We start from the raw sequence: 23,406 nt of genomic DNA, 5'->3' as shown, positions 1-23,406 counted from the left end.
GATTGGCCAACATAGGTCTTTTCCTTCAAGGGATCCGGTCTTGCATGGCTTTTGACCGGATCTCCTTGAAGAAAAGACTCCTGAAAGCCTAATCCTCGAAGAAAAATTTCGGAAAAGGTCTCAAGACTCGAACACAGGCAAAAGTCCTTCTTAGACTTGAAATTGCAGAGTTTTGTGGGGTGGTTTGGGAAAATCGGTGAACTATCAAGGGCGTGGGGAGTGAGGAGACAGTGATGAAGTTTTTGGGTTGACTTGGGTGAACTAGGGTTTTTGGGATTGAAACTCAGATCTGAAATTCGGGGAATTTGAGGGTGTTTTTGGGGACATGGATGATGGATTTAGGAAGAGGAGGGGACAAAGGTTATGGGGTGTTAATTTGGGGGTGTTTGGAGCGCCGGAACCGCCATGAGGCGATTTTTGGCGGTGGTTAGAGGCGGAAGCGGCGGAGGCGGCGGGGGTTTTTTTAGGCGGCTAGGGTTCTCTAGGTTTTGGGTGAAGAGAATGAAGGGGGTTCGAAATGGGGGAGGGGGAACCGGTCAGGACAGTTTTATTTTAAGGGGAGGGTTAGTTCTGAACCGTTGGATCACTAGGATCCAACGACTGTGATCAGGGACGGACAAACAGGGTCGTTTGGTTTAGTGAGGGGTTGGACCGGATAAGGGTTTTTGGGCCTGGGTTTGGGATGTGTTTGGGGTGGATTTGGGGCAAAATATTTGGGCCCAATTCGAGTTTTAAAGACAAGCTTTTCCCCTTTTTCAAATTTCCTTTTCTTTTGTTTTCTTTTTCTTTTTCTTAAATAAATAAAAATCCTAAATTGAATTCCTAAATTAATCTAAATTATAAAAATTAAGCTAATTATCCAACTATAAAATTTATAACAATTAACTGACCCTAAATTAAAAGAGAAAAACTACTAATCTAAAATTAAAAGCTAAAAATGCAAAATGAACCATTTTTGTGATTTTCATTTAGTAAAACAATTAATTAACTGATTAATCCTAAAAACATGGAAACAAAATCTAAATACAACGCATGGTATTTTTTTTATATTTTTCATGATTTTAATAAAAGTAAACATGTACAGAAATGAAAACAATTAACACAAATATCTAGAAAATCCTATAAAATTGCAAACAATTGGAAAAGATCTATTTCTTTAATTTGTAGGAGTATTTCACATAGGGCAAAAATCACGTGCTCACAGCTGCCCCTCTTTGCTCGGAATCACGAACAGTTTTCGGGCAAAGATAAAGTGAGCGGATACTAGCAATTTTTGCCCGTTTGAATACTCCGTGGGAAGCATTTTTGAAAGATCTGACCGAACCTTGCTTCCGAGGTTGCCTACATATCCTTGCCTATAAAGGAATCAATTCAGTGTAGTTCGGGAAATTTTGGTAGCTGGGACTATCGGGAAGCTGTGATTTCTCTGTTGCTGCTGCTGCTACTGCTTGCTGAACTCCTTATTACACCGAGACAAAATAGAAAGAAACTAGGCTAAGCTATGATCTATGAATTACAAGGATCCTATCTACACATCTTCATACTTGAACTTGCCGCTTTTGCATTTCTCTTGTGCATCTGGAACTGTTGACTTACACTCTCGAGGAAAGCTTCTGAGGTTGCTAACTCGAATTGGATTCTGAAATGAGTTCCCTTGTTTTCCAGGTGGGTGCCTGATTCCAAAATATGAATTGTATTCCCTTGTTCTCCATGTGGGCGCCTGATTGCCAAAATTTGAACTGTATTCCCTTGTTCTCCAGGTGAGCGCCTGATTGCAAAAACTTGAACTGCCTTCCCTTGTTCTCCAGGTGGGCGCCTGATTGCAAAAAGTTGAACTGCATTCCCTTTTTCTCCAGGTGGGCGCCTGATTGCCAAAACTTGAACTGTATTCCCTTGTTCTCCAGGTGGGCGCCTGATTGCCAAAACTTGAACTGTATTCCCTTGTTCTCCAGGTGGGCGCCTGATTGCCAAAACTTGAACTGTATTCCTTGTTCTCCAGGCCTGATTGCAAACTTGAACTGTATTCCCTTGTTCTCCAGGTGGGTGCCTGATTGCCAAAACTTGAACTGTATTCCCTTGTTCTCCAGGTGGGCGCCTGATTGCCAAAACTTGAACTGTATTCCCTTATTCTCCAGGTGGGCGCCTGATTGCCAAAACTTGAACTGTATTCCCTTGTTCTCCAGGTGGGCTCCTGATTTCCAAAACTTGAATTGTACTCCCTTATTCTCCAGGTGGGCGCCTGCCATTACAACAAAACAGATAAAACAAAAGAAACTTTTCTGCCCCAGTTTGGTATCTGGGCACATCTGTGAGTGCTAATCGAATGATGTTACCCAAAAGAGCTCTAAGAATTTAAAAGCTAAATCCCATTATCTAGGAGGGCCCTGAAAATTTAAAAATTAAATCCCATCTTAAGAGTGAAAACTTCAAAGCTAACTTATATTTCCTAAAGGTAGAATTTACGCTAAATCTTGTTATTTATGAAGGTCTTAGAAACTTACTAAATCCCATTATCTAGGAGGGTCCTGAGAATTTACGGCTGAACCTGTCTGGCACGTGTTTTCCTCACGGAAGGTTTCTCTGGAACAAACGAAATTTCCTGCCCCTATTTTAACCAAAGAAAATCTTATCAGTTTGAAAATGTGGTGGTTAGTTTGCGGCATTCTTGCTGAAGGTGGCCTCTCCACTGCCATGCCTTGTTCTGATTGGCTGCCTTGGACTGGCAAAGAATTGTTTGACCTTCTGACTGAACCTCAACCACATGACCCTGAATGACCCGAGTGCCCTACACTCAACTGTCTATTTTACATTTTTGTCCTTCCAGTTTGAACCTCTATATTTTCCCCAAAATTCACAAGACCATTCGACCACTTGAACTTCCACTAACACCTTATTTTCCATCTTGCAACATGTTATTTCTGGTATGCTTTAACCGCACTTGATTTTTGCAATTTGGAAGTTGGTAATAAGCATTGAAATCCTTTCATACTTTCTAAACAAGGCTAATATTGGAAAAGCCTTAGAAAAGTAGACCCAAAAGAAAATGTAATGCAATGACTTCGAGAGTTAGGAAGAAAGAAGAAAATTTGAAACATGAAGACTGTTTGAGGAAGAAAAGGAAAAGAGACTTATCTGAGTGAGGCAGCTGGCACCAATGATCATGACATGCATTTTGGATTAATCAGCCTAGCGTGTTCAACAAATCACTTTTTAGTTGTCGTACTTTATGCCCCGGGATTTCCATAGTCCAATCTCTTTGCAAAGTCACCAACCTTGTTCGGCTTGCGGCGCCCTGAAGGGTTTTCACCAACAAACCTCTCTCATTTGTTCATCTCTCAACTCGCCGTCGCCTTACGGTGCCCGTGAGGGTTTTCACCAATAAGACTCTCTTATTTATTCATTTTTCCTTGTGCAGAACGGAATGTTGCCCCTGATGCGAATCACACCTCTATCTCGCTTGACTTGGCATTCTCAAAGACTGATCGGAAGGTCTTTCTTTGGACCATATGTGGGCTTTTGGATAGGGTTAGAAAGAAAGGATATCATAAAGGCTCAAAACAACTGGAATGGGTTCAAAATTACAACTTTTGGAATCAGATCTTTTGCAAAACCGCAACTTCTGCCCCAGTTTCTTTGCCTAGGGACTTTTGAATTTTCTTTTGATGGGACCGAAACGTGAGCTGCCTAGGTATCCTTAAAAGGAATCAGGTCGAACGTAGTTCATGACATAGGAATTGCTTTGTTTTTGTTACTTTTCTCTTTTTCTTTCTCTTTCTCTTTTTTGTTCTTCTTTTCTTTTCTTCATTTTTTAACTCTTTTTCCATTCTTTCCTTTTTCTTTTTCTCTTCTCTTTCCCTCTTTTCTCTATTTTTTTTAATTTATATTTTCTATATATGTACTTCTAAACTCTGCTTCTGATTTGAAAGGAGGGGTATGAAAGAAAATAAATAAGGCTCAAAAGGGGTAACAAAGGATAAAGTGTTTAGATAGTAGAATAAAATGCCTTCATCATTCCAATCTTCAAAACATGCCAAGTACAAATAACACAATTTAAACCAAAGAAATCATACATAATATCTTTTGACTGCATCAGAATTTATAGTCATATCTACACATTTTCCTTCTATATATGTTAAATAAAAAGCACCATTAGACAACACTCTCGTTACAACGAACGGCCCCTGCTAATTTGGGACCAACTTGCCTTTTGCTTCAGCCTGATGTGGAAGGATGCGTTTCAATACTTGCTGACCCACTTCAAATTTCTGGGGACGCACCTTCTTGTTGTATGCTCTTGCCATTCTCTTTTGATACAACTGGCCATGACATACTGCCGCCAGTCTTTTCTCATCAATCAGACTTAGTTGCTCCAATCGGGTTTTGACCCACTCATCATCATCAATATCTGCTTCAGCAACAATTCGAAGGGATGGAATCTCAACCTCCGCGAGTATCACTGCTCTAGTACCATATACCAACAAATAAGGAGTTGCACCTACTGAAGTGCGAAGAGTAGTGCGATAACCCAGCAAAGCAAAAGGCAACTTTCATGCCATTGCCTAGAACCTTGCACCATCTTTCGAAGTATCTTGATTATGTTCTTGTTGGCCGCCTCAACCGCTCCATTTGCCTTGGGGCATTACGGAGTTGAATTTTGATGAATAATCTTGAACTGCTGGCATACATTTTCATCAAATAGCAATAAAGATTAGCACCATTGTCCGTGATGATTACCTTTGGAATTCCGAACCGACAAATGATGTTCGAGTGAACAAAGTCAACCACTGCCTTCTTGGTCACAGATTTGAATGTCATAGCTTCAACCCACTTAGTAAAATAATCGATGGCCACCAGAATGAACATGTGCCCATTTCATGCTGCTGGCTCAATTGGTCCGATGACATCCATGCCCCAAGCAACAAAGGGCCAAGGTGCGGACATTGTATGCAACTTAGACGGTGGAGAATGAATCAAATCACCGTGTACTTGGCATTGATGACACTTGCGCACAAAGCTAATGCAATCTCGTTCCATGGTGAGCCAATAATAACCTGCTCGAAGAGTTTTCTTTTCCAGAACATACCCACTCATATGCGGCCCGCAAACTCCGAAATGCACTTCGGTCATGATAGTCGTGGCTTGTTTAGCATATATGCATCTCAACAGTCCAAGATTTGGAGTTCTTTTGTACAAAATTCCCCCGCTCATGAAAAATCCACTAGCCAAACGTTGAATTGTTCTCTTTTGATCTCCTGCGGCCTGTACCGGATACACCCCCATCTTGATGTATTCTCGGATATCATGAAACCATGGTTCACCATCAAGTTCCTCCTCAAACAGATTACAGTAAGCATGCGGATCACGGACATGAATATGCAAAGGGTCAACATAAGCCTTATCCGGATGGTGTAACATTGATGCTATGGTAGCCAAGGCATCGGCGACCTCATTATGGATCCTAGGAATATTCCTGAACTCTACTGATCTGAACTGTTGACAAAGATCATGCAAACATTGTCGATACGATATGAGCATTAAATCCCGAGTCTCCCATTCTCCTTGAATTTGGTGTACCAACAGATCCAAATCTCCCAAAACTAAGACTTCCTGGACCCCCATATCTACAGCTAACCTCAAACCCTGAATGCATGCCTCTTATTCAGCCATGTTGTTGGTACAATAAAAGTGAAGCTGGGGCGTAACGAGGTAGTGATGCCTTGTTTCGGAAATGAGCACAGCCCCTATTCCGACACTTTTCATGTTAGCGGCTCAATCAAAGAAAAGTTTCCAACCTAGCTTTTCATCCTGCTCCACCTCTTCAATATGCATCACCTCTTCATCAGGAAAATAAGTCCTCAATGGCACAAACTCTTAATCCACCGGGTTCTCTGCCAAATGATCGGCCAATGCTTGGGCTTTCATCGCGGTCCGAGTTACATAGATAATGTCAAACTCTTTGAGAAAAATCTGCCACTTTGCAAGTCTTCCTGTGGGCATAGGCTTCTGAAAGATATACTTTAGAGGATCCAGGCGAGAAATGAGGTAAGTAGTGTAGGATGACAGATAATTTTTCAACTTTTGTGCCACCCAAGTTAGGGCGCTACATGTCCTTTCAAGGGGAGTATACCTAACCTCATAGGATGTAAACTTCTTGCTGGGATAATAGATGGCTTGCTCCTTCCTGCCAGTGATGTCATGTTGACCCAACACACAACTGAATGAATTATCCAGGACAGTCAGATGGATAATTAAAGGTCTCCCGGGTTCCGGCGGGACCAAGACATGTGGGTTTGACAAGTACTCCTTGATCTTATCAAATGCCTCCTGGCACTCATCAGTCCATTTAACCGTAGCATCCTTCTTCAGCAACTTAAAGATGGGCTTACAAGTTGTTGTGAGTTGACCAATAAACCTGCTGATGTAGTTTAAACGCCCGAGCAGACTCATCACCTCAGTCTTATTCCTTGGAGGAGGCAATTCTTGGATAGCTTTGATCTTTGTCGGATCCAACTCAATGCCTCGCCGACTGACTATGAACCCCAACAGTTTCCCAGACGGAACACCAAATGCACATTTTGCAGGGTTAAGCTTAAGAATTGTACCTGCGGAACCTCTGGAAAAACATTCTCAAGTCTCCGACGTGGTCGGACTGCTTCCTGGACTTTATGATCACATCATCTACGTAGACCTCAATCTCCTTGTGTATCATGTCATGGAATATGGTGGTCATTGCCCTCATGTAAGTTGCCCCAGCGTTTTTGAAACCAAATGGCATGACCTGGTAGGAATATGTTCCCCACGGCATGATGAATGCCGTCTTTTCCGCATCTTCCTCATCCATTAAGATCTGATGATATCTCGCATCGCAATCCACAAAAGATCCGATCTCATGCTTGGCACAGTTATCAATAAAAATGTGGATATTTGGCAGTGGGAAGTTATCCTTCGGACTTGCTTTGTTGTGATCGCGGTAATCAACACACACTCTGGTCTTACCGTCTTTCTTTGGCACCGGCACAACATTAGCTAACCAAGTGGGATATCGCGTCACTCGAATGACCTTTGTATCCAGATGCTTTGTGACTTCCTCTTTGATCTTCACACTCATGTCAGTTTTGAACTTCCTTAACTTCTGTTTGACAGGAGGGAAAGCTGGATCAGTTGGCAATTTGTGAACTACCAAGTCGGTACTCAAACCCGGCATGTAATCATATGACCAAGCAAAAATATCTTTATAGTCAAACAATGCTTTGGTTATTTCTTCCTTGATTTGTGGTTCCAAGTGTACACTTATCTTGGTTTCCCTGATATTATCTGGATCCCCTAAATTTATTGCTTCAGTTTCATTCAAATTAGGCTTGGGTTTCTCTTCAAAATGATTTAGTTCTTTACTAATTTCCTCAAATTCTGCTTCTTCATCATATTCTGTTTCATCATCACACTCTATTTCTTGGATTATTATTTTAGAATTAGATTGGCTTTTAAGACTTTGCCGAAGATTCCTCATGCATGTCATGTCATTGAAACCAGCATAAAAAGAACTGTACAAAGAAAGACAAAGTGACACTATCAGGAGTAATGGAAATGGGAAATTGCATTTCATTGAAAATAAAGGATAGAAGGGTTTGTACATCAAAACAAGCGAAAAATAAAAATCTGGATTACAACCCTACAATAACCCATATAGAAAGGAAAAAAAAGCAAACTACCAAAACTCCTTCCGAGTAGGGAGAGGAGTAGCATCCCAATTGTTAAGCTTTACTCTTGGCCCAATAAACTGCACATCTGCTTTGCTGGAACCTTCCCCAATTTCCACCATGTTCACCTCATCAAATAACCACTGGAACCTTTCAATTAATTCTTCATCAACGTCAACCACAGGATTTGGGACTGCTGACACTGGGCGCTTCACGACCCCTGGTTTTACAAAGGACCTGGAGAGGCGCGAGATAGGCTTCGGGAGTGCCCATGCCTTCTTTTTCGACCTTTTGGCCCTTTTCACATCTTCCCCTGTGGGTTTGAATCCTAGACCAAACATACCCAAATTTTAAGGTAGAGACACTAGCTGCACGATACCTTGTAAAGACGCACCCAAACCTTTGCCTGGTACAAAACCATTCTTCAACATTTCAGATGCTACCATGACAGATGCGGAGGCTAACTTTGGACCTGGAACACATTCCCCCTAAGGGACCTTCTCAACTTGCACTGTTTTGGAAACTTGGTAAACCCAAGGCCCCTTATCATCTTCGGCCTCAATAAATGGGGCGGAAGTATCATTGTAAGCACACATCTCCTCATTATGCACGACGATCTCCTGTTTGTCCCACTCGAAGTTGACCATCTGGTGCAAAGAAGATGGGACTGCTTTGGCAACATGTATCCAGGGCCTACCCAACAGCAAATTGTAAGAGACGGCGACATCCAGTACCTGCAACTCCATGGTAAATTCAACTGGTCCTATTGTTAGTTCGAGCACGATATCGCCAACAGAATCTTTTCCCCCTCCGTCAAAACCTCGGACACATATACTGTTCTTGTGGATCCTTTCAATATCAATGTTCAACTTGTGCAGAGTGGAGAGCGGGCAAATATTTGCACTGGAACCATTGTCAACTGGCACCCGTGTGACCATAGAATCTTCGCATTTCACTGTGAGATAAAGAGTCCGATTACATTCCGTACCTTCCAAAGGCAACTCATCATCTGAGGAGGTGATTCTATTTGTCTCGAATATCTTGTTGGCAATTTCTCCAAGTGATTCACTGTAATCTTGTCGGGGACATGGGCTTCATTCAAGATCTTCATGAGGGCCCGGCGGTGCTCATCCGAATGTATCAACAATGATAGAAGAGAAATTTGAGCGGCTGTCTTCCTCAACTGTTCTACGATGGAGTAATCTTGCACTTTCATTTTCCTCAAGAATTCTTCCGCCTCCTACTCAGTGACTGGCTTCTTTACTAGAATGGGATTATCTTTGAGTGGCTTAACTTTCCTCAACTCTTCTGGGGCAAAGCATCTTCCTGAACGAGTTAATCCCCAGGCTTCGTTAATTTCACTTCCTTCCCCTTATAGGTCACTATTACCCTCTCATAGTTCAATGGGACAGCCTTGGTGTTGACGACTAGCAGCTGGGTCACAGATTTGATAATGATAGGGTCTGTGCGGGCACCCTCCATAATTATGATAGGCTTATTTGCTACCCCAGCACGAACACCTTTGGCTTTTCTTACTTTGCTTCAACATCACTTGTGGATCTCTTTTCAACTACCACAGATGGCTTATCATTTGGCATGCTCAACTTGTCTGCTGATCCTTCAGCTATCAAAGAGATTGCTTTTGTGACAACTGGGCCCTTGATTGTCTTAAACTCACAAGACCGGATTATCATGACGGACTCTGAAGGCTTCTTGGGCTCCCCATCCTTGTGTACTATCTCGATCATGTTCGTTTCATCATGGGTTTGTTGATACCCAATTTTTCCCTATGTATTTTTCGTACCCAAAATACTTCCAAAATAGCATATTTCTGCATATACAAGCACACCCATGAGTTTTGATATTTTTTGATAATTTTTAAACCAATTTATTGCCTATTTTTATACCATAAAATCCAATAATTATTCCCAGAATTTGCCATTTTGGTGAACGATTTATTTTATTCTCATATTTACATCAAAACATAGCTAACATGATTTTTGCATATTTTTTAAAAATTCATTTGGTATTTTTAAAACCAAATTGCATATAATTGCAATACTAGCCTCTTTAAAGATTCAATTGTAATTATATTTATAAAATTGACTCAAGTATTTTTAATTTGATAATTATGTATCATTAATCATTTTATCACATTTGATTTATTTCCAGAAATTATTTTGCTATTTTTTTTATAAATTAAAACAAGGGTAAAGTGACTATTTAAGAGTTAGCCCTTTGCATTTCAATTTTAGCCCAAATTAACCTCAATCTTAAGCCCAAATCAGACCCAAAATTCCCTACCCAATTTCTTAATTAACCCGACCCACGGCCCGTTTATTTTTACCCACCCGGCTCCCTTTGATCCAGGCCGTTGATCAAACTGATCAACGGCCACATTTCCTCCTTACCATTTTAATTCCCAAACGACCCTAACCCTATCCCCATTCTCCAAATCCGCCGCCTCTGGTTCCTCTTATCTCTCTCGAACCCTCTCAACCTCTGAAACCCTAATATCTACCTACCTCCAGAATCCATGGCTAATCTAGCCATGGAGAACCTCTACCCACCATCTCCTGCTCTCACACGCTTGCTCATTGAAGATTCGAGGCTAGACCTCGAAGTCTTCATCCAGACCCTGGCCGGTTCGAGTTTCTTTGGCCTTTTCAGGCTTTGCTCTGGCGTATCTCAGCTTCTCTAGCTCAGAACCATTCTCGAGACTTCCAAGCCTTCTCGTCCTTTCGGGTTCTCAGAAACCCTAGCCTAATCGAGGTTCCTTTTTCGCTTATTCGTCTAGATCTATGCTAGATCTATGCTGTGTGTGCCATTTTAGAGTTTTTTCCCAATTTTCCCTTTTCAAAACTGTTCGAATCCTATTTTTAGGGTTTTCTAAATGTTTCTGATTCTTTTACTCTTTTTATGTGTGTTCATGCTTGTTGTTTTATTCGTTGTTATGTTCAAGCCTGCTCTTGTATTTCTTGCTGGATCTTTTACGGAGATTCTTTTACCTCTTTTGTTCACATGTTAGCCTAGGTTATTGACTCGCTTTTGCTTATGTGTTTAAGCTCATGCTTTGATTTTGTTTCTGAGTTCTATTGATCATGCTCTTGCCTACCTTCGTCTTAAAACTCGTAATTTCCTCTTACTTCTATTTGTACATATCTTCCTATCTCTGTGACTTTGAACGATTCCCTCACCTCCGACTCAATGTGAAACCCTAAGATTTGGGGGGTTTTCTTTTCTTTGAAGTGAAAGACACTAGGGTTTCACTCTGAAACCCTAGGTTTACAAACTCATGACGAGTCTGTAATCGAACTTGTGAACTTATTTGCCTATGATTATGGAAAAAACTCTCATTGTTCTTCTTTGTTTTGAACTGCATGCTTATATATAAGCTTCCCTTTCAAAGTTTTATTTTCGAAATTCCTTTAATCAGGCTAAGAAATTCGTCACTAATTTCTCTTGATTGAACCTCTTTTACCTTACTGATGTTTTCCTTAAATAATTGATCCTGTATCTTCTGTGATTTTGTACCAACATTTGAGTTATTTACTTCCTCAATTATCTCAGTCTCTTTGTTATTTACAACTGGAGCCGAGATCCTTTGACTGATTTTTAAACTTATACCTTATTCTTACTACTCTGCCCTCTTTCCTTAAATATCCAATTGTGTATGTGACCTTATTTATGCACCATATGGTTTCTTTACCTTAATTTAGCCTTAATAAACTGATTCTCTCTTCCTTCTTAGTCGTCTGAACTAGACCCTTAATTAGAGGAGTCTGTCTACCTAATTGATACTAATTTGATTAGTTTCTATGTTTATACCTTTGTGCCTTCCTCACCTGTTTTCAAAACTATATAAAGGGCTCAGCCCTCCCCTTTTAAAAGGGCAGTAACAACAAGTAACAATCAAGCAATAATAGGCAATCTGCTTTCTACTCCCTTCTTCTCTCAAATACACAGACCAGTTCTGTGTACTTCTCCTCTTTGCTTTCTGAAATACCCTTTAAGCTCTCCTTGAATCTTCAAGTGTTCTGCTGAAAACCTGAGTTGTTTCTGCTGCTTGCTTGCTGTGGTTACTCTGCTATTCTCTTACTTTGCAACTGGTATGTCCATCTTAGTTTAAATACTGCTCCTCCACTATGTGTTTCACATCCTAGTTCTGTTATGCTTTCCTTTACTGTTTTTCTGCAACGTTGTCATTATTGTTCCTATGTGAATCTCCTTACCCTTTACCCTTTGTATGTGAGTTATGGTTCAGGGCATAACAGCACTCCAATTTGCTATCTATGATCGTGAACTGGATTCTTTGAATCCCAAACTCAATCAATGCCCATTCCCTTTTCTCCTTTTATGTGTCTGAGCCCTGGACTGGGGTCTGATAGTGTCCTAATCACTATCTAGACTTTGGTCTGACCTTCAAAAGGTCTGCTCCTAACTTGTTCAACCAAACAAGTGGTTAGGGGTGTGCCAGCCTACTTTGTAGCTAGGTATGAGCACCACCTGTCATGGCTCCCCAATTCCCCTTTCACTTTGCACTTACTCTTAGCTATAAGTTCTGCCCCTCTCTTGCAAGCCATGCTTTGGGACCCCTGAGCTCCCTCTGAACTTGGATGCATGAGAGCTGGCTCTTCCACACTGCACTATTCTAATTCTGATAGTATCCTGGGTATAAGCAATGCCTGGAATCCCTGAGATTCCTTGGAACTTTGAAACACCTTGGATAAAGAGAAGGCTTTGGAAATCTGGATCCCGGAAGTGGCTCAGTCGCATGTTATTAGACATTAAGGTTGAATTAGGCTACTCGGATCTAGCTGTTAGCTTTTGATGTATCTTTTATTTTCCAGTTTGATTCATTGGATTGTAATAATTTTGTATGAAACTCGGGGAGTATAGTAAAAGGGTGTGGGAGGGGTCTTTACTTTTCTTGCATCCAAGGGGTAGAAATCATGAGTTAGGATTTTTATTCAAACTAGAAATCCTGCCTGTAGGGTCTTTAATACTGATTCAATCACATAGAGACCATGCCTATAGGATTTAACGCTTAACTTTACCGCAAAATCACCTAGAAAGCATGTCTATATGATTTAACATTCATGTTCTATAATGACACATATAGAGATCATGTCTATAGGCTCTTGCATATCTGCATATACAAATGTCATTAGGCAAACCGTTTATAGGCTCAATAACAAAGTTTGCATATAGACATCATGTGTATAAGACTCCTATTAATGTCATGAAAGGGTGTTAAAATCGGTAAATGTATAGAAAGCATGCCTATAGGAAACCTCGTCTTTAATAGCATCATTCGTTCTTAAGCAGTATCGATTGCTGGAACTAGTGTCTTTACTAAAACTGGTAATTTTCTACTTCTGAAACCCGCTAAAATTGGTAAACCTTTTTCCTATAACCAATCTGCACTCCCCCGAAACTCGTAAACCCTTTAATCAGTCTACATCTTTTCTGAAACAACTGGTAACTCTTTTCTAAAATCGGTTTGCATCTTTTCTCTTTGTTTAAACTGATAATTCTCTTTTCTAAAATCAACTTGCGTCTTTTCTGAAACTACTGGTAACTCTTTGCATCTTTTTTCTGAAATTAATAGATCCTACGCCTAGGTTTTTATTTCAATTCATAAACAAAGGTTGGCTAACTAATGAATTGGGTCAGTCCCTGACAACTATATCCGAGCTACCTAATGCAAACTCTCTGTTTAAATACATGTGTTGAACCAGTCCGCTCGCTGCTTAATTTAATCTAAGACCAAATCAGTATTTGTCAAGGCATGCTAAACTAAATGATTGTTTAACTTCTGGGGTTAATTTGAGCCTTGTATGCTTGCTTGTCCTCCCCTTTTACTTGATACTTGTTTTAAATGTCGAGCTAGAATTTTATCCTTTAAACTCCACAAAGGCCCCCCATCCCTTTCTTCCCCTTTAGGATTAGAAGTCCTAATACCACGGGACTAATAGGATTGGGACGGGTAGTAGCATGCGATAAGTAAACGATACCGTTCCGCGCTTTAATACCTATAACGGGGTGGGAAGGGTAGATGGAGATGATGATTACACGATAACACTCCGCGTACAACTAAGTACCAGTGTTGTGCGAATGATCCATGTAATGTATAAACCTAGGACCCCTTTCTCCTTCTTTATTAGTTTAACAAAATTTTCTTAATCTTTAAAGCTATTGCATTTTCAATTTCTGCTTCTCGCATGATCTTTCGGATTATTTGCAATAAGTACTTGAACTTTTCCTCTACTTGCACGTTTAACAAAAATTGGTCCTTTAAAATTCAGCACTTCTTTTAACCTCTTGTGCTTCTTGTACTTGTTTATTTACATTTACATCTAAAGTCACAATTGTAGCATGGCCGGGAACCATACTAGTGGATCTTGAGGGGTGCCTAACACCTTCCCCTCGAGATAATTTCAAGCCCTTACCCAAAACTTTGGTCTGCATCATTAATTCTTCTAAAAGTGTCCTAATGCACTATAATCATTAGGTGGCGACTCTCCAAACTCTCAAAAAACCCAATTCCCAAAGTGGGAAAAGAGTTGTCTTCCCAAATGTCGTGAACCCGATTCCGCGAGGAAAAAAAGGGGGCGTCGACAGCATGGCGACTCTGCTGGGGACTTCTTTAGGCTTTTACCATTGCATGCTATACGTGACTTTATTGCTTTCCTTTATTGCTTTTGTTTAATGTCTTTATTTGAAACTAACTTGTTTCTTTTGTTTCTTTTTCTTTAATTACTTTCATTTATTGCTTTTCCATCAATACTGTTGTAATTTGTTTCATCCTTGTAAACTGCATCTTCAACATCATATTCCACTCGTGCCAAACAAATACTATAGCAACGCATATAATAAATAGTTGCGCACTTCCAATACTACCAACCCATTAATTTGGCAAAGGCATATTTGCGGTAAAACCAGTCGATCAACGGTGTAGTCGACGGTTCCGTGCCTTTCCCTCTTGAGTTGTCCGCTCAAGGGTACCAGTCTAGCACTTCAAGATAGAAACCTTACTTCGTTAAACCGTACATGCATCATGGTCAAACCTAGCCGAGTCAGTTATGTTGTCCACATAATGACTCATTAAGATAGCCTTGTCCAAAGTCCACCGGGTTTCCTTGAAACCCAAACGGACACCTCCACGTTCTGTGCATTTATTTGGAGAACTTAAGTGCTTTGCTATGCTAGTTATTGATTTAAATAGTCGAGTCTGGTGGGGGTAAGGGCCTAATACTCTGTTTTGCAGAAAATGAGGCACGAGATTCCCAAATTTGGCATGGTAACCAACATTCATCCAAGGCTACTGAATTGGTGGAACGACCTCCATTCTAGTGATCAAACACTCGTCCGCAAGTACCTAGGGAATCTGCCTTCTCTCCTAGAGATTCAACCTAACAACAGAATCATAGAGGCTGCAACATTTTTCTGGAATAGTGACAAATCTGTGTTCTGCTTTGGTGATCTAGAGATGACTCCTTTACTTGAAGAGATAGGGGGTCTAGCTGGAATTCCTTGGGAGACTCCGGGTTTGCTTATGCCAGAAAATCGCAAAGGAAGGGGTTTCCTTAAAATGATGGGGTTGAAGAAAAACCCAAACTTAACCTGTTTGAAAGACTCTTACATCCCGTTTTACTATCTATACGAAAGGTACGGCCATAGCAAGTCATACCGCACCTATTCAGACGAATTTGTTATCACCTCATCGGGGCATATCCATAGAAGGGTCTTTGTTTTCATGTTTTGATTTTTGGGGATGATCGTGTTCCCTATGAAGAAGGCTAGGATCCACACCAGACTAGCCATGGTAACCAAAAATTTGTGGAAGGAATTGGTGGGCAAACTTTCAGCATAGTGCCCATGATCGTCGCCGAGATATACCGCGCCTTGAACAAGTGTTAACAACAAGGCAGTCATTTTGAGGGTTGCAACTTATTGCTTCAGCTTTGGCTCATGGAGCACCTCCAGAAAGGAGAATACCGACAGGAGATCCTACGCAGAGATTGGGATGATCATATCGCCTTCCACTAGCCGAGGCGTATGGATTATATGCCAAAGATGTTCGCTCAGCCAGAGGACGCCAGAGGGTGGGTAGAACTGTTCGAATATCTGAAAGAAGACCAGGTGCAATGGATGTTTGAGTGGTTCCCTACGGATGAATTCATTGTCCGATCCCGAGATGCACCATTTCTCATACTGATTGGTTTGAGAGGGACTTATCCTTACGTTCCTCTCCGAGCCATGAGGCAAGCTAGAAGAAGACAAATCATACCAAGGGATGATAAAGCAAGTCACCTCAGGGCTGATTTCCAGGACGACGATAGCCCTCACAGGTGCCAAGCTCAGCATTTGTGGCATTGCAAAATCGTTTTGGGGAAGGAATCCATCGAGCCAGACAGGTACCACGCCGGTTGCGTGCCGCATTATTCGGGTTGGTTAGAAGACGATGGCATGGGTCAACCGAGATTCGTTTGAGGTCACAGAATTGTTGACGAGCATTCTGATGCACATGTTAAGTATAATCAACAGTGCAAGAGAATTCGAGAGTGTGAAAGTGAGCATCGGGAAATACAAGAAGCCCATAAAAAATTGATCGATGAGTGGAAAGAAATGGCTGTCAGCGCCAGCAACCGACTAGGATACTTGGAGCGGGGTCCAGTAGAGCAGGAAGGAAAGTTCATTAAGGGGATGGAAGATTGCCAAAACGCCGAAGGAAATGCGGGCGGACATTTGGCCCGAGTCTACTTACTGCTAGGACTACGCGAGTTGGTGGAGCTGTTCGAGGGAGACAAGACTGCCAAATCAGGGGAAGGTCCTTCTGGGACCAAGTAGTTAGGAGTCCTTTATTTTGCTTTAATGATGTAATAAGGCCAATGGCCACTAGTGACATTTACTTTCTATTATTTAGAGTCGTTTTGGATTCGTCTTATTTTTATCAATAAAATGAGGCATTTAGCATTATAAGTTCTCCAAAGCTATTTGTCGCTAGGCCTACCTCAGGCACAACAAGGCACCAAAATTAGGGCGCGATTTATAATCTCACCCAATGTGTTTAAATACTGCAATACTTTTTCCTCAGAGCCTGCATTAACTTGTTACCTTTTTTTTTCTTTTTTTTTATTCCCCTCCCCAAAGGTTAGTTCGTGCATTCTGGCACCATCAGCATACTCCACAAGATCCAAGGGCCCTCCACCTCCTCCTCCTCCGAGTCCTTTCCGGAACAAAAACAAAGGCAAAATGGGAGATACAAGCGCCAGAAAGGAGATTGAGATTCCTCAGGTTAGCCCGGTTGCTAAGGAAACTACTGCACAACTGGAACAAAAGCTGTTGAAATTTCAAGAAGAACTGGATCAGGTTCGGAATTTGGCAAACCTGTCATTTTCCCTCACTGCCCCTGATGTCAACACCCAAAATCCCGCACCTCCACAAAACACCCCGCAACCACAGATAGAACCCACTCATACCTGTAACACATGCCATACTCCAAATAACACCCCACTACTCATTCCCGAGCCACTGAATACCACAAATAACCATCTCCACAACACTCCTATTTACGTGGATACTGCACCCCACTAAGCCCAACCCATCTCAAGTGCACCTGAGTCTGATGAAAAGGACTCCCTCATCTGGAACTTAGCGGCAGAGCTCAAGAAATTAACCAGCCGAGTTCAGGGCGTAGAATTTAACAAAGGAATTGAACGATTGAATTACGAGGACTTGTGTATTCAACCAGATGTTGAACATCCAGAGGGGTACAAACCTCCCATGTTCGAAATGTTTGATGGAACAGGAGATCCCAGAGTCCACCCGAGGACCTATTGCGATAAGTTGGTGGGGGTCGGAAGAGATGAGAAGATCCGTATGAAGCTCTTCATGAGGAGCTTAAAAGGAGATGCACTATCCTGGTACATCAGTCAAGACCCCAAGAAATGGACGAGTTGGGTAGGTATGGCATCGGACTTCATGGATAGATTCCGATTTAATACAGAGAACGCACCAGATGTATTCTACATACAGAATTTGAAGAAGAAACCCACCAAAACATTCCGCGAGTATGCTACTCGTCGGAGGTCAGAAGCTGCAAAGGTCAGGCCGGCCCTAGAAGAAGAGCAAATGAATAGATTCTTCGTCCGGGCTCAGGATCCCCAATATTACGAGAGGTTGATGTTGATCGAGGGTCAAAAGTTCTCTAGTATCATCAAACTCGGAGAAAGAATCGAAGAGGGCATCAAGAATGGTATGGTTACAAATCTTGAAGCATTGCAAGCCACCAATAAGGCTTTACAAACTGGTGGCGCGTCCAAGAAGAAAGATGTAAGTGCCGTGATGGTTGCACAGGGAGCCAAATCACCACCAAACTACCACACTTACCCATCACCTCCACTTACATATCAGCCCATCCCGAATTACCAAGCACCCGCACCCTCTTATCCACCTCCCGTTTACCAATCCTCTCCACCTCTCACATATCAACCCACCTCACCAGATACTCTCAACCAGCACCTGTTTACCAAGCTTATAACGCTCAACCCTCTCACTATCAATCACCACCCACCCGTCAAAATTTTCCGAGACCCAGACCAAATTTTGACCGTAAACCTCCCAGACAATACACAGCCATCGCAGAACCAATTGACCAGTTATATGAAAGACTTAAAGCTGCTGGTTACGTCACTCCTATCCAGCCAAAGCTCCAGAAAATCCCTCCTAGTGGGTCAACCCCAACAAGACCTGTACGTATCACTCCGGCATGAAAGGACACACCCTTGACGAGTGCCGTTCATTGAAAAATAAGATTCAGACCCTGATCGACAATAAGCTCATTGTAGCAAAGGAGCCCGCTCCTAATGTTCGTAACAATCCCCTGCCTGACCACAAAGGTGGAGACATTCATATGGTCGAGATCGAGGATGATTGGGACCCTAAAGGGTCGATAGGTTTGAATGCGGAAGGGGATGAACCAAAGAAACCAGCGGTTACCCTTAACCCAATTGTTGTGCAGAATCAACCCTCCAGGGACGACGAAGTAAATATGTCTATACCTCTTGAATTTGAAGCGCCTCCCTCTGCAAAGGCGCCCGGACCAATCGAGGTTGAATTTGGAGTTCCAAAGGCACATACACCCTTTGAAGTTACTGTGTTACCACCAATGGTGCCTATTCCGGTGGCAATGACTGACATAACACCATTCCACTCAAATGCCATACCATGGGATTACACTGCCGAAGCTAGGAGGAATGGAAAAACAAAGACAGGAGAAATGATTGCCGCACAAGGAATGACTACAACATGGAGGGTCTACACCCCAGAGCACCTAGCCGAATCCGGTAAGCAAGCCCCGGGACGTCCCATTGAGACAGGACCCGATGATCTTTGGAGGAAAATACAGGCTAAGGAGTACTCAGTCGCTCAGAAGCTGAACAAAACACCAGCACAGATATCTATCCTAGCTCTTCTACAGAGTTCAGACGCTCACAAGAATGCCTTAATGAAGATACTAAGCGAAGCCTATGTGCCCAGCAATATAACCGGGGGTGAAATGGTGAATATGGTGGGGCAAGTGTTGGAGAGCCATAAAATAACCTTCCATGAAGACGAGTTGCAGCCAGAAGGTTTGAGCCACAACAAAGCACTGCACATCACCGTGCAATGTGAAGATTATTTCATCACTAGAGTCCTGATTGATGGAGGATCAAGCCTCAACATCTGTCCGCTGATAACTCTCAGAACCTTGGGAAAAAGCCTGCATGAGATCAAAGATGGGGCTATCAATGTCAAAGCCTTCGATGGATCCCAGAGATCTACTATTGGAGAAATCAGCCTGTGCTTGCAAATGGGGCCAACATGGTTCGACGTCGACTTCCAAGTGATAGACGTCCCGGCATCCTACAACTTGCTGTTGGGACGCCCCTGGATCCACGCTGCCGGAGCCGTAGCATCAACCCTGCATCAGGCGGTAAAGTTTGAATGGAACCACCAAGAGGTGATCATTCATGGCAATGGTAGTAACCCCATATATAGTCGCCAGACTATCCCAATGATCGGGGGTAGAGGGAGAATAGGCGGAGAGACATACCACCACATCGAAAGGGTCAACGCTATAGACAAAGACAAGTGGTGGGACAACAAGATCGAAAGTATCCTGAATTGGTGCGGGTACGAGCCTGGAAAGGGACTTGGTAAAAATCTTCAGGGGATCACTAAGCCCATCAAACTGAAGAAGCATGGAACTACCTTTGGCTTAGGGTATGGTTATACTTGGAAGGAATTCCAGAACTGGTCGCCACCATGGCGCGGCCCCTACTATCCATTGGAGTTTCCGATACCTAGCCTGAAGCAGACCTTCCAGCCAGCAGATACTATATATGGGTCAGAAGAAGATGAAACATTGGCAGCCATGAAGAATTTGTTCCTGGAGGATGATGACATGGACTGCTGTGTTCTTTTTGAGGAGGAAGGGGAGGAAGGCCCTTCCGTACAAGCTGTAAGCAGGGGAGACCGCCTCAGCAACTGGTCAATTAGGACCGTCAGAGCCCGGAGGGTTTCGGGGTAGCAAGGCTAAACAAAAGCAGCATGCATCGCATTTTTTAGTTTACTTTACTAGTTGATTTTTTTTCGCATTGTCTTTAATTTCGAAAAGAACTCCGATGTTTCAAACAACTTTGAATTTAATCAAAGCATTTCAGTTTATCATATATATCTCGCTTATTATTTTCTCTATAATTTACTCTATTTTATACAACATTACTATTACTTATCTTGACGATGAACCAACGACTGTGACTTGCAACGAAACAACGCAACAAAAGGACATAGACTCAGAAGAAGATGAAATACCTGAAGAGGTCGTCAGAGAGGTTGAGAATTTTGAGAATAGACCTAAGTCCAACCTGGAAGAAACTGAGGTCATTAATTTGGGAGATACAGAGAACGTCAAAGAAACTCGCATTAGTGTTCACTTGTCACCATCAGAAAGGGAAAAGTATACGGAATTTTTAAAAGAATATGAGGACATAGTCGCCTGGTCGTATGATGATATGACTGGTCTCAGCACGGCCATTGTAGCTCACAAACTGCCAACAGATCCAGCCTGTCCGCCGCTAAAGCAGAAGCTCAGGAAATTCAAGCCCGACATGAGTTTGAAAATCAAAGAAGAGGTTACTAAGCAAGTCAAAGCTAAGGTTCTCAAGGCGGTAGAGTATCCGACATGGTTAGCCAACATCGTGCCGGTAACAAAGAAGGACGGGAAGGTTAGAATCTGTGCCGACTATCGGGATCTCAACCGGGCCAGTCCCAAAGATGAGTTCCCCTTGCCAAACCAACAAGAATATCAAGAGGATACTAAGGAAGATGGTCGAAAGTCACAAACAATGGCATGAGAAGTTATCATTCGCTTTACTGGGATACCGCACCACAGTCCGCACATCGACCGGAGCAACTCCCTGCATGCTGGTCTATGGTACAGAGGCAGTCATCCCCGCCGAGGTAGAGATTCCCTCGTTAAGGAACATACAAGAAGCAGAGTTGGACGACGCAGAATGGGTAAAAGGTGGCTACGAGCAGTTAGCCCTTATAGATGGGAAAAGGATGGATGCAGTTTGCCACGGTCAGTTGTATCAGAACAGAATGTCCAGAGCCTTCAACAAAAGAGTCAAGCCAAGGAAGTTTACACCGGGGCAGCTGGTATTGAAGAAGATATTCCCGCATCAAGATGAAGCCAGGGGGAAATTCTCTCCCAACTGGCAAGGACTGTACATGGTTCACCGGGTTCTAACTGGAGGAGCCCTTATCCTTGCAGAAATGGACGGAGAAGTCTGGCCGAAGCCAATCAATTCAGACGTAGTGAAATGATACTATGTGTAACCACTTACGATTTCCTTTATGATGTAATTTGAACTACGCCTGACCTGATTCCCGTTTAAGAGGGGATACGTAGGCAGCCCTATGGGTTCGGTCACAATGTAATAAAATTTCATGTGCCCCTATTATTGGAACTGGGGCAGAATTTTGAGGAGGGCCCTCAAAATTCCGAAGTTAGTATTCAGCCGCTCATCGCCAGGGATGTCAGCCCAGTGAACTGGGGCAGAATTTTAAGGAGGTCCCTCAAAATTCCGAAGTTGATTTTTCATCCGTTCAGCGTAGCCGTCAGAAGTGCCAGCCCAGTAAACTGGGGCAGAATTTTGAGGAGGACCCTCAAAATTCCGGAACAAGAAAGGTTGTAATACTTTGAACCACGTCGCAGTCGTTGGTTCATTTAAACAAAACCATTTTCTACTTACGTTATATTTGTTAAATCATGCATAACTATGATAGCTGCTGTTTAGCGACACTACCCCAATGATGCACGAGGACGGAAGCCACGAAAGAGCAAACTAACCCTTCCCCTTTACAAAACTCACGATTTTCTTTGGATGCAAGCACCTAAGTCACAAAGTTACCAAACATGTTACGCAATCGCATTGAACCGTCGCGCCTATTCGCATTTGTTATCCGCACGCAATGGCCCCAGCAGCCGCAATATCACGATCAGCTATCAGCTAAGAATTTCTTTTTACTATTCGTTTTTATCTTATTGTATAAGGCTACTTTTCTGCCTTCCGAGACTAAGCGTTGTCTCCATCTGCATTTCCTGCATTGCATAAGGCTACTTTTCTGCCTTCCGAGACTAAACGTTGTCTCCATCTGCATTTCCTGCATTGCATAAGGCTACCTTTGTGCCTTCCGAGACTAAGCATTGTCTCTATCTGCATTTCCTGCATTGCATAAGGCTACCTTTCTGCCTTCCGAGACTAAGTGTTGTCTCCATCTGCATTTCCTGCATTGCATAAGGCTACCTTTATGCCTTCCGAGACTAAGCGTTGTCTCCATTTGCATTTCTTGCATTGCATAAGGCTACCTTTCTGCCTTCCGAGACTAAGCGTTGTCTCCATCCTGCATTACCCGCATAAGGCTATCTTTCTGCCTTCCGAGGTTAAACTCTACCTCCACTTGCATGGCTGAAATATCGCCACCTCATCTTTCCTGCATGGCTGAAATATCGCCACTTTATTTCTCTTGCATGGCTGAAATATCGCCACCTTTTACTTACGTCCTGCAATCGGCTGAAATATCGCCATTTACAATTTTTTTTTGTATTGGCTGAAATATCGCCAAACTTTATTTAAATTCTACATCGGCTGAAAGATCGCCAGATCATATTTAGAATTTCCACCATCATCTATACCTATGTTTTCGGTCGGCTGAAATACCGTCATTTACATNCTCATATTTACATCAAAACATAGCTAACATGATTTTTGCATATTTTTTAAAAATTCATTTGGTATTTTTAAAACCAAATTGCATATAATTGCAATACTAGCCTCTTTAAAGATTCAATTGTAATTATATTTTGATGATTATGTATCATTAATCATTTTATCACATTTGATTTATTTCCAGAAATTATTTAGCTATTTTTTTTTATAAATTAAAACAAGGGAAAAGTGGCTATTTAAGAGTTAGCCCTTTGCATTTCAATTTTAGCCCGAAATTAACCTCAATCTTAAGCCCAAATCAGACCCAAAATTCCCTACCCAATTTCTTAATTAACCCGACCCACGGCCCGTTTATTTTTACCCGCCCGGCTCCCTTTTGATCCAGGCCGTTGATCAAAATGATCAACGGCCACATTTCCTCCTTACCA

This window comes from Nicotiana attenuata, unplaced genomic scaffold, assembly GCF_001879085.1.
Source record: "Nicotiana attenuata strain UT unplaced genomic scaffold, NIATTr2, whole genome shotgun sequence".
Classification (NCBI taxonomy): domain Eukaryota; kingdom Viridiplantae; phylum Streptophyta; class Magnoliopsida; order Solanales; family Solanaceae; genus Nicotiana; species Nicotiana attenuata.
Note: the sequence above shows the minus strand (reverse complement) of the source record.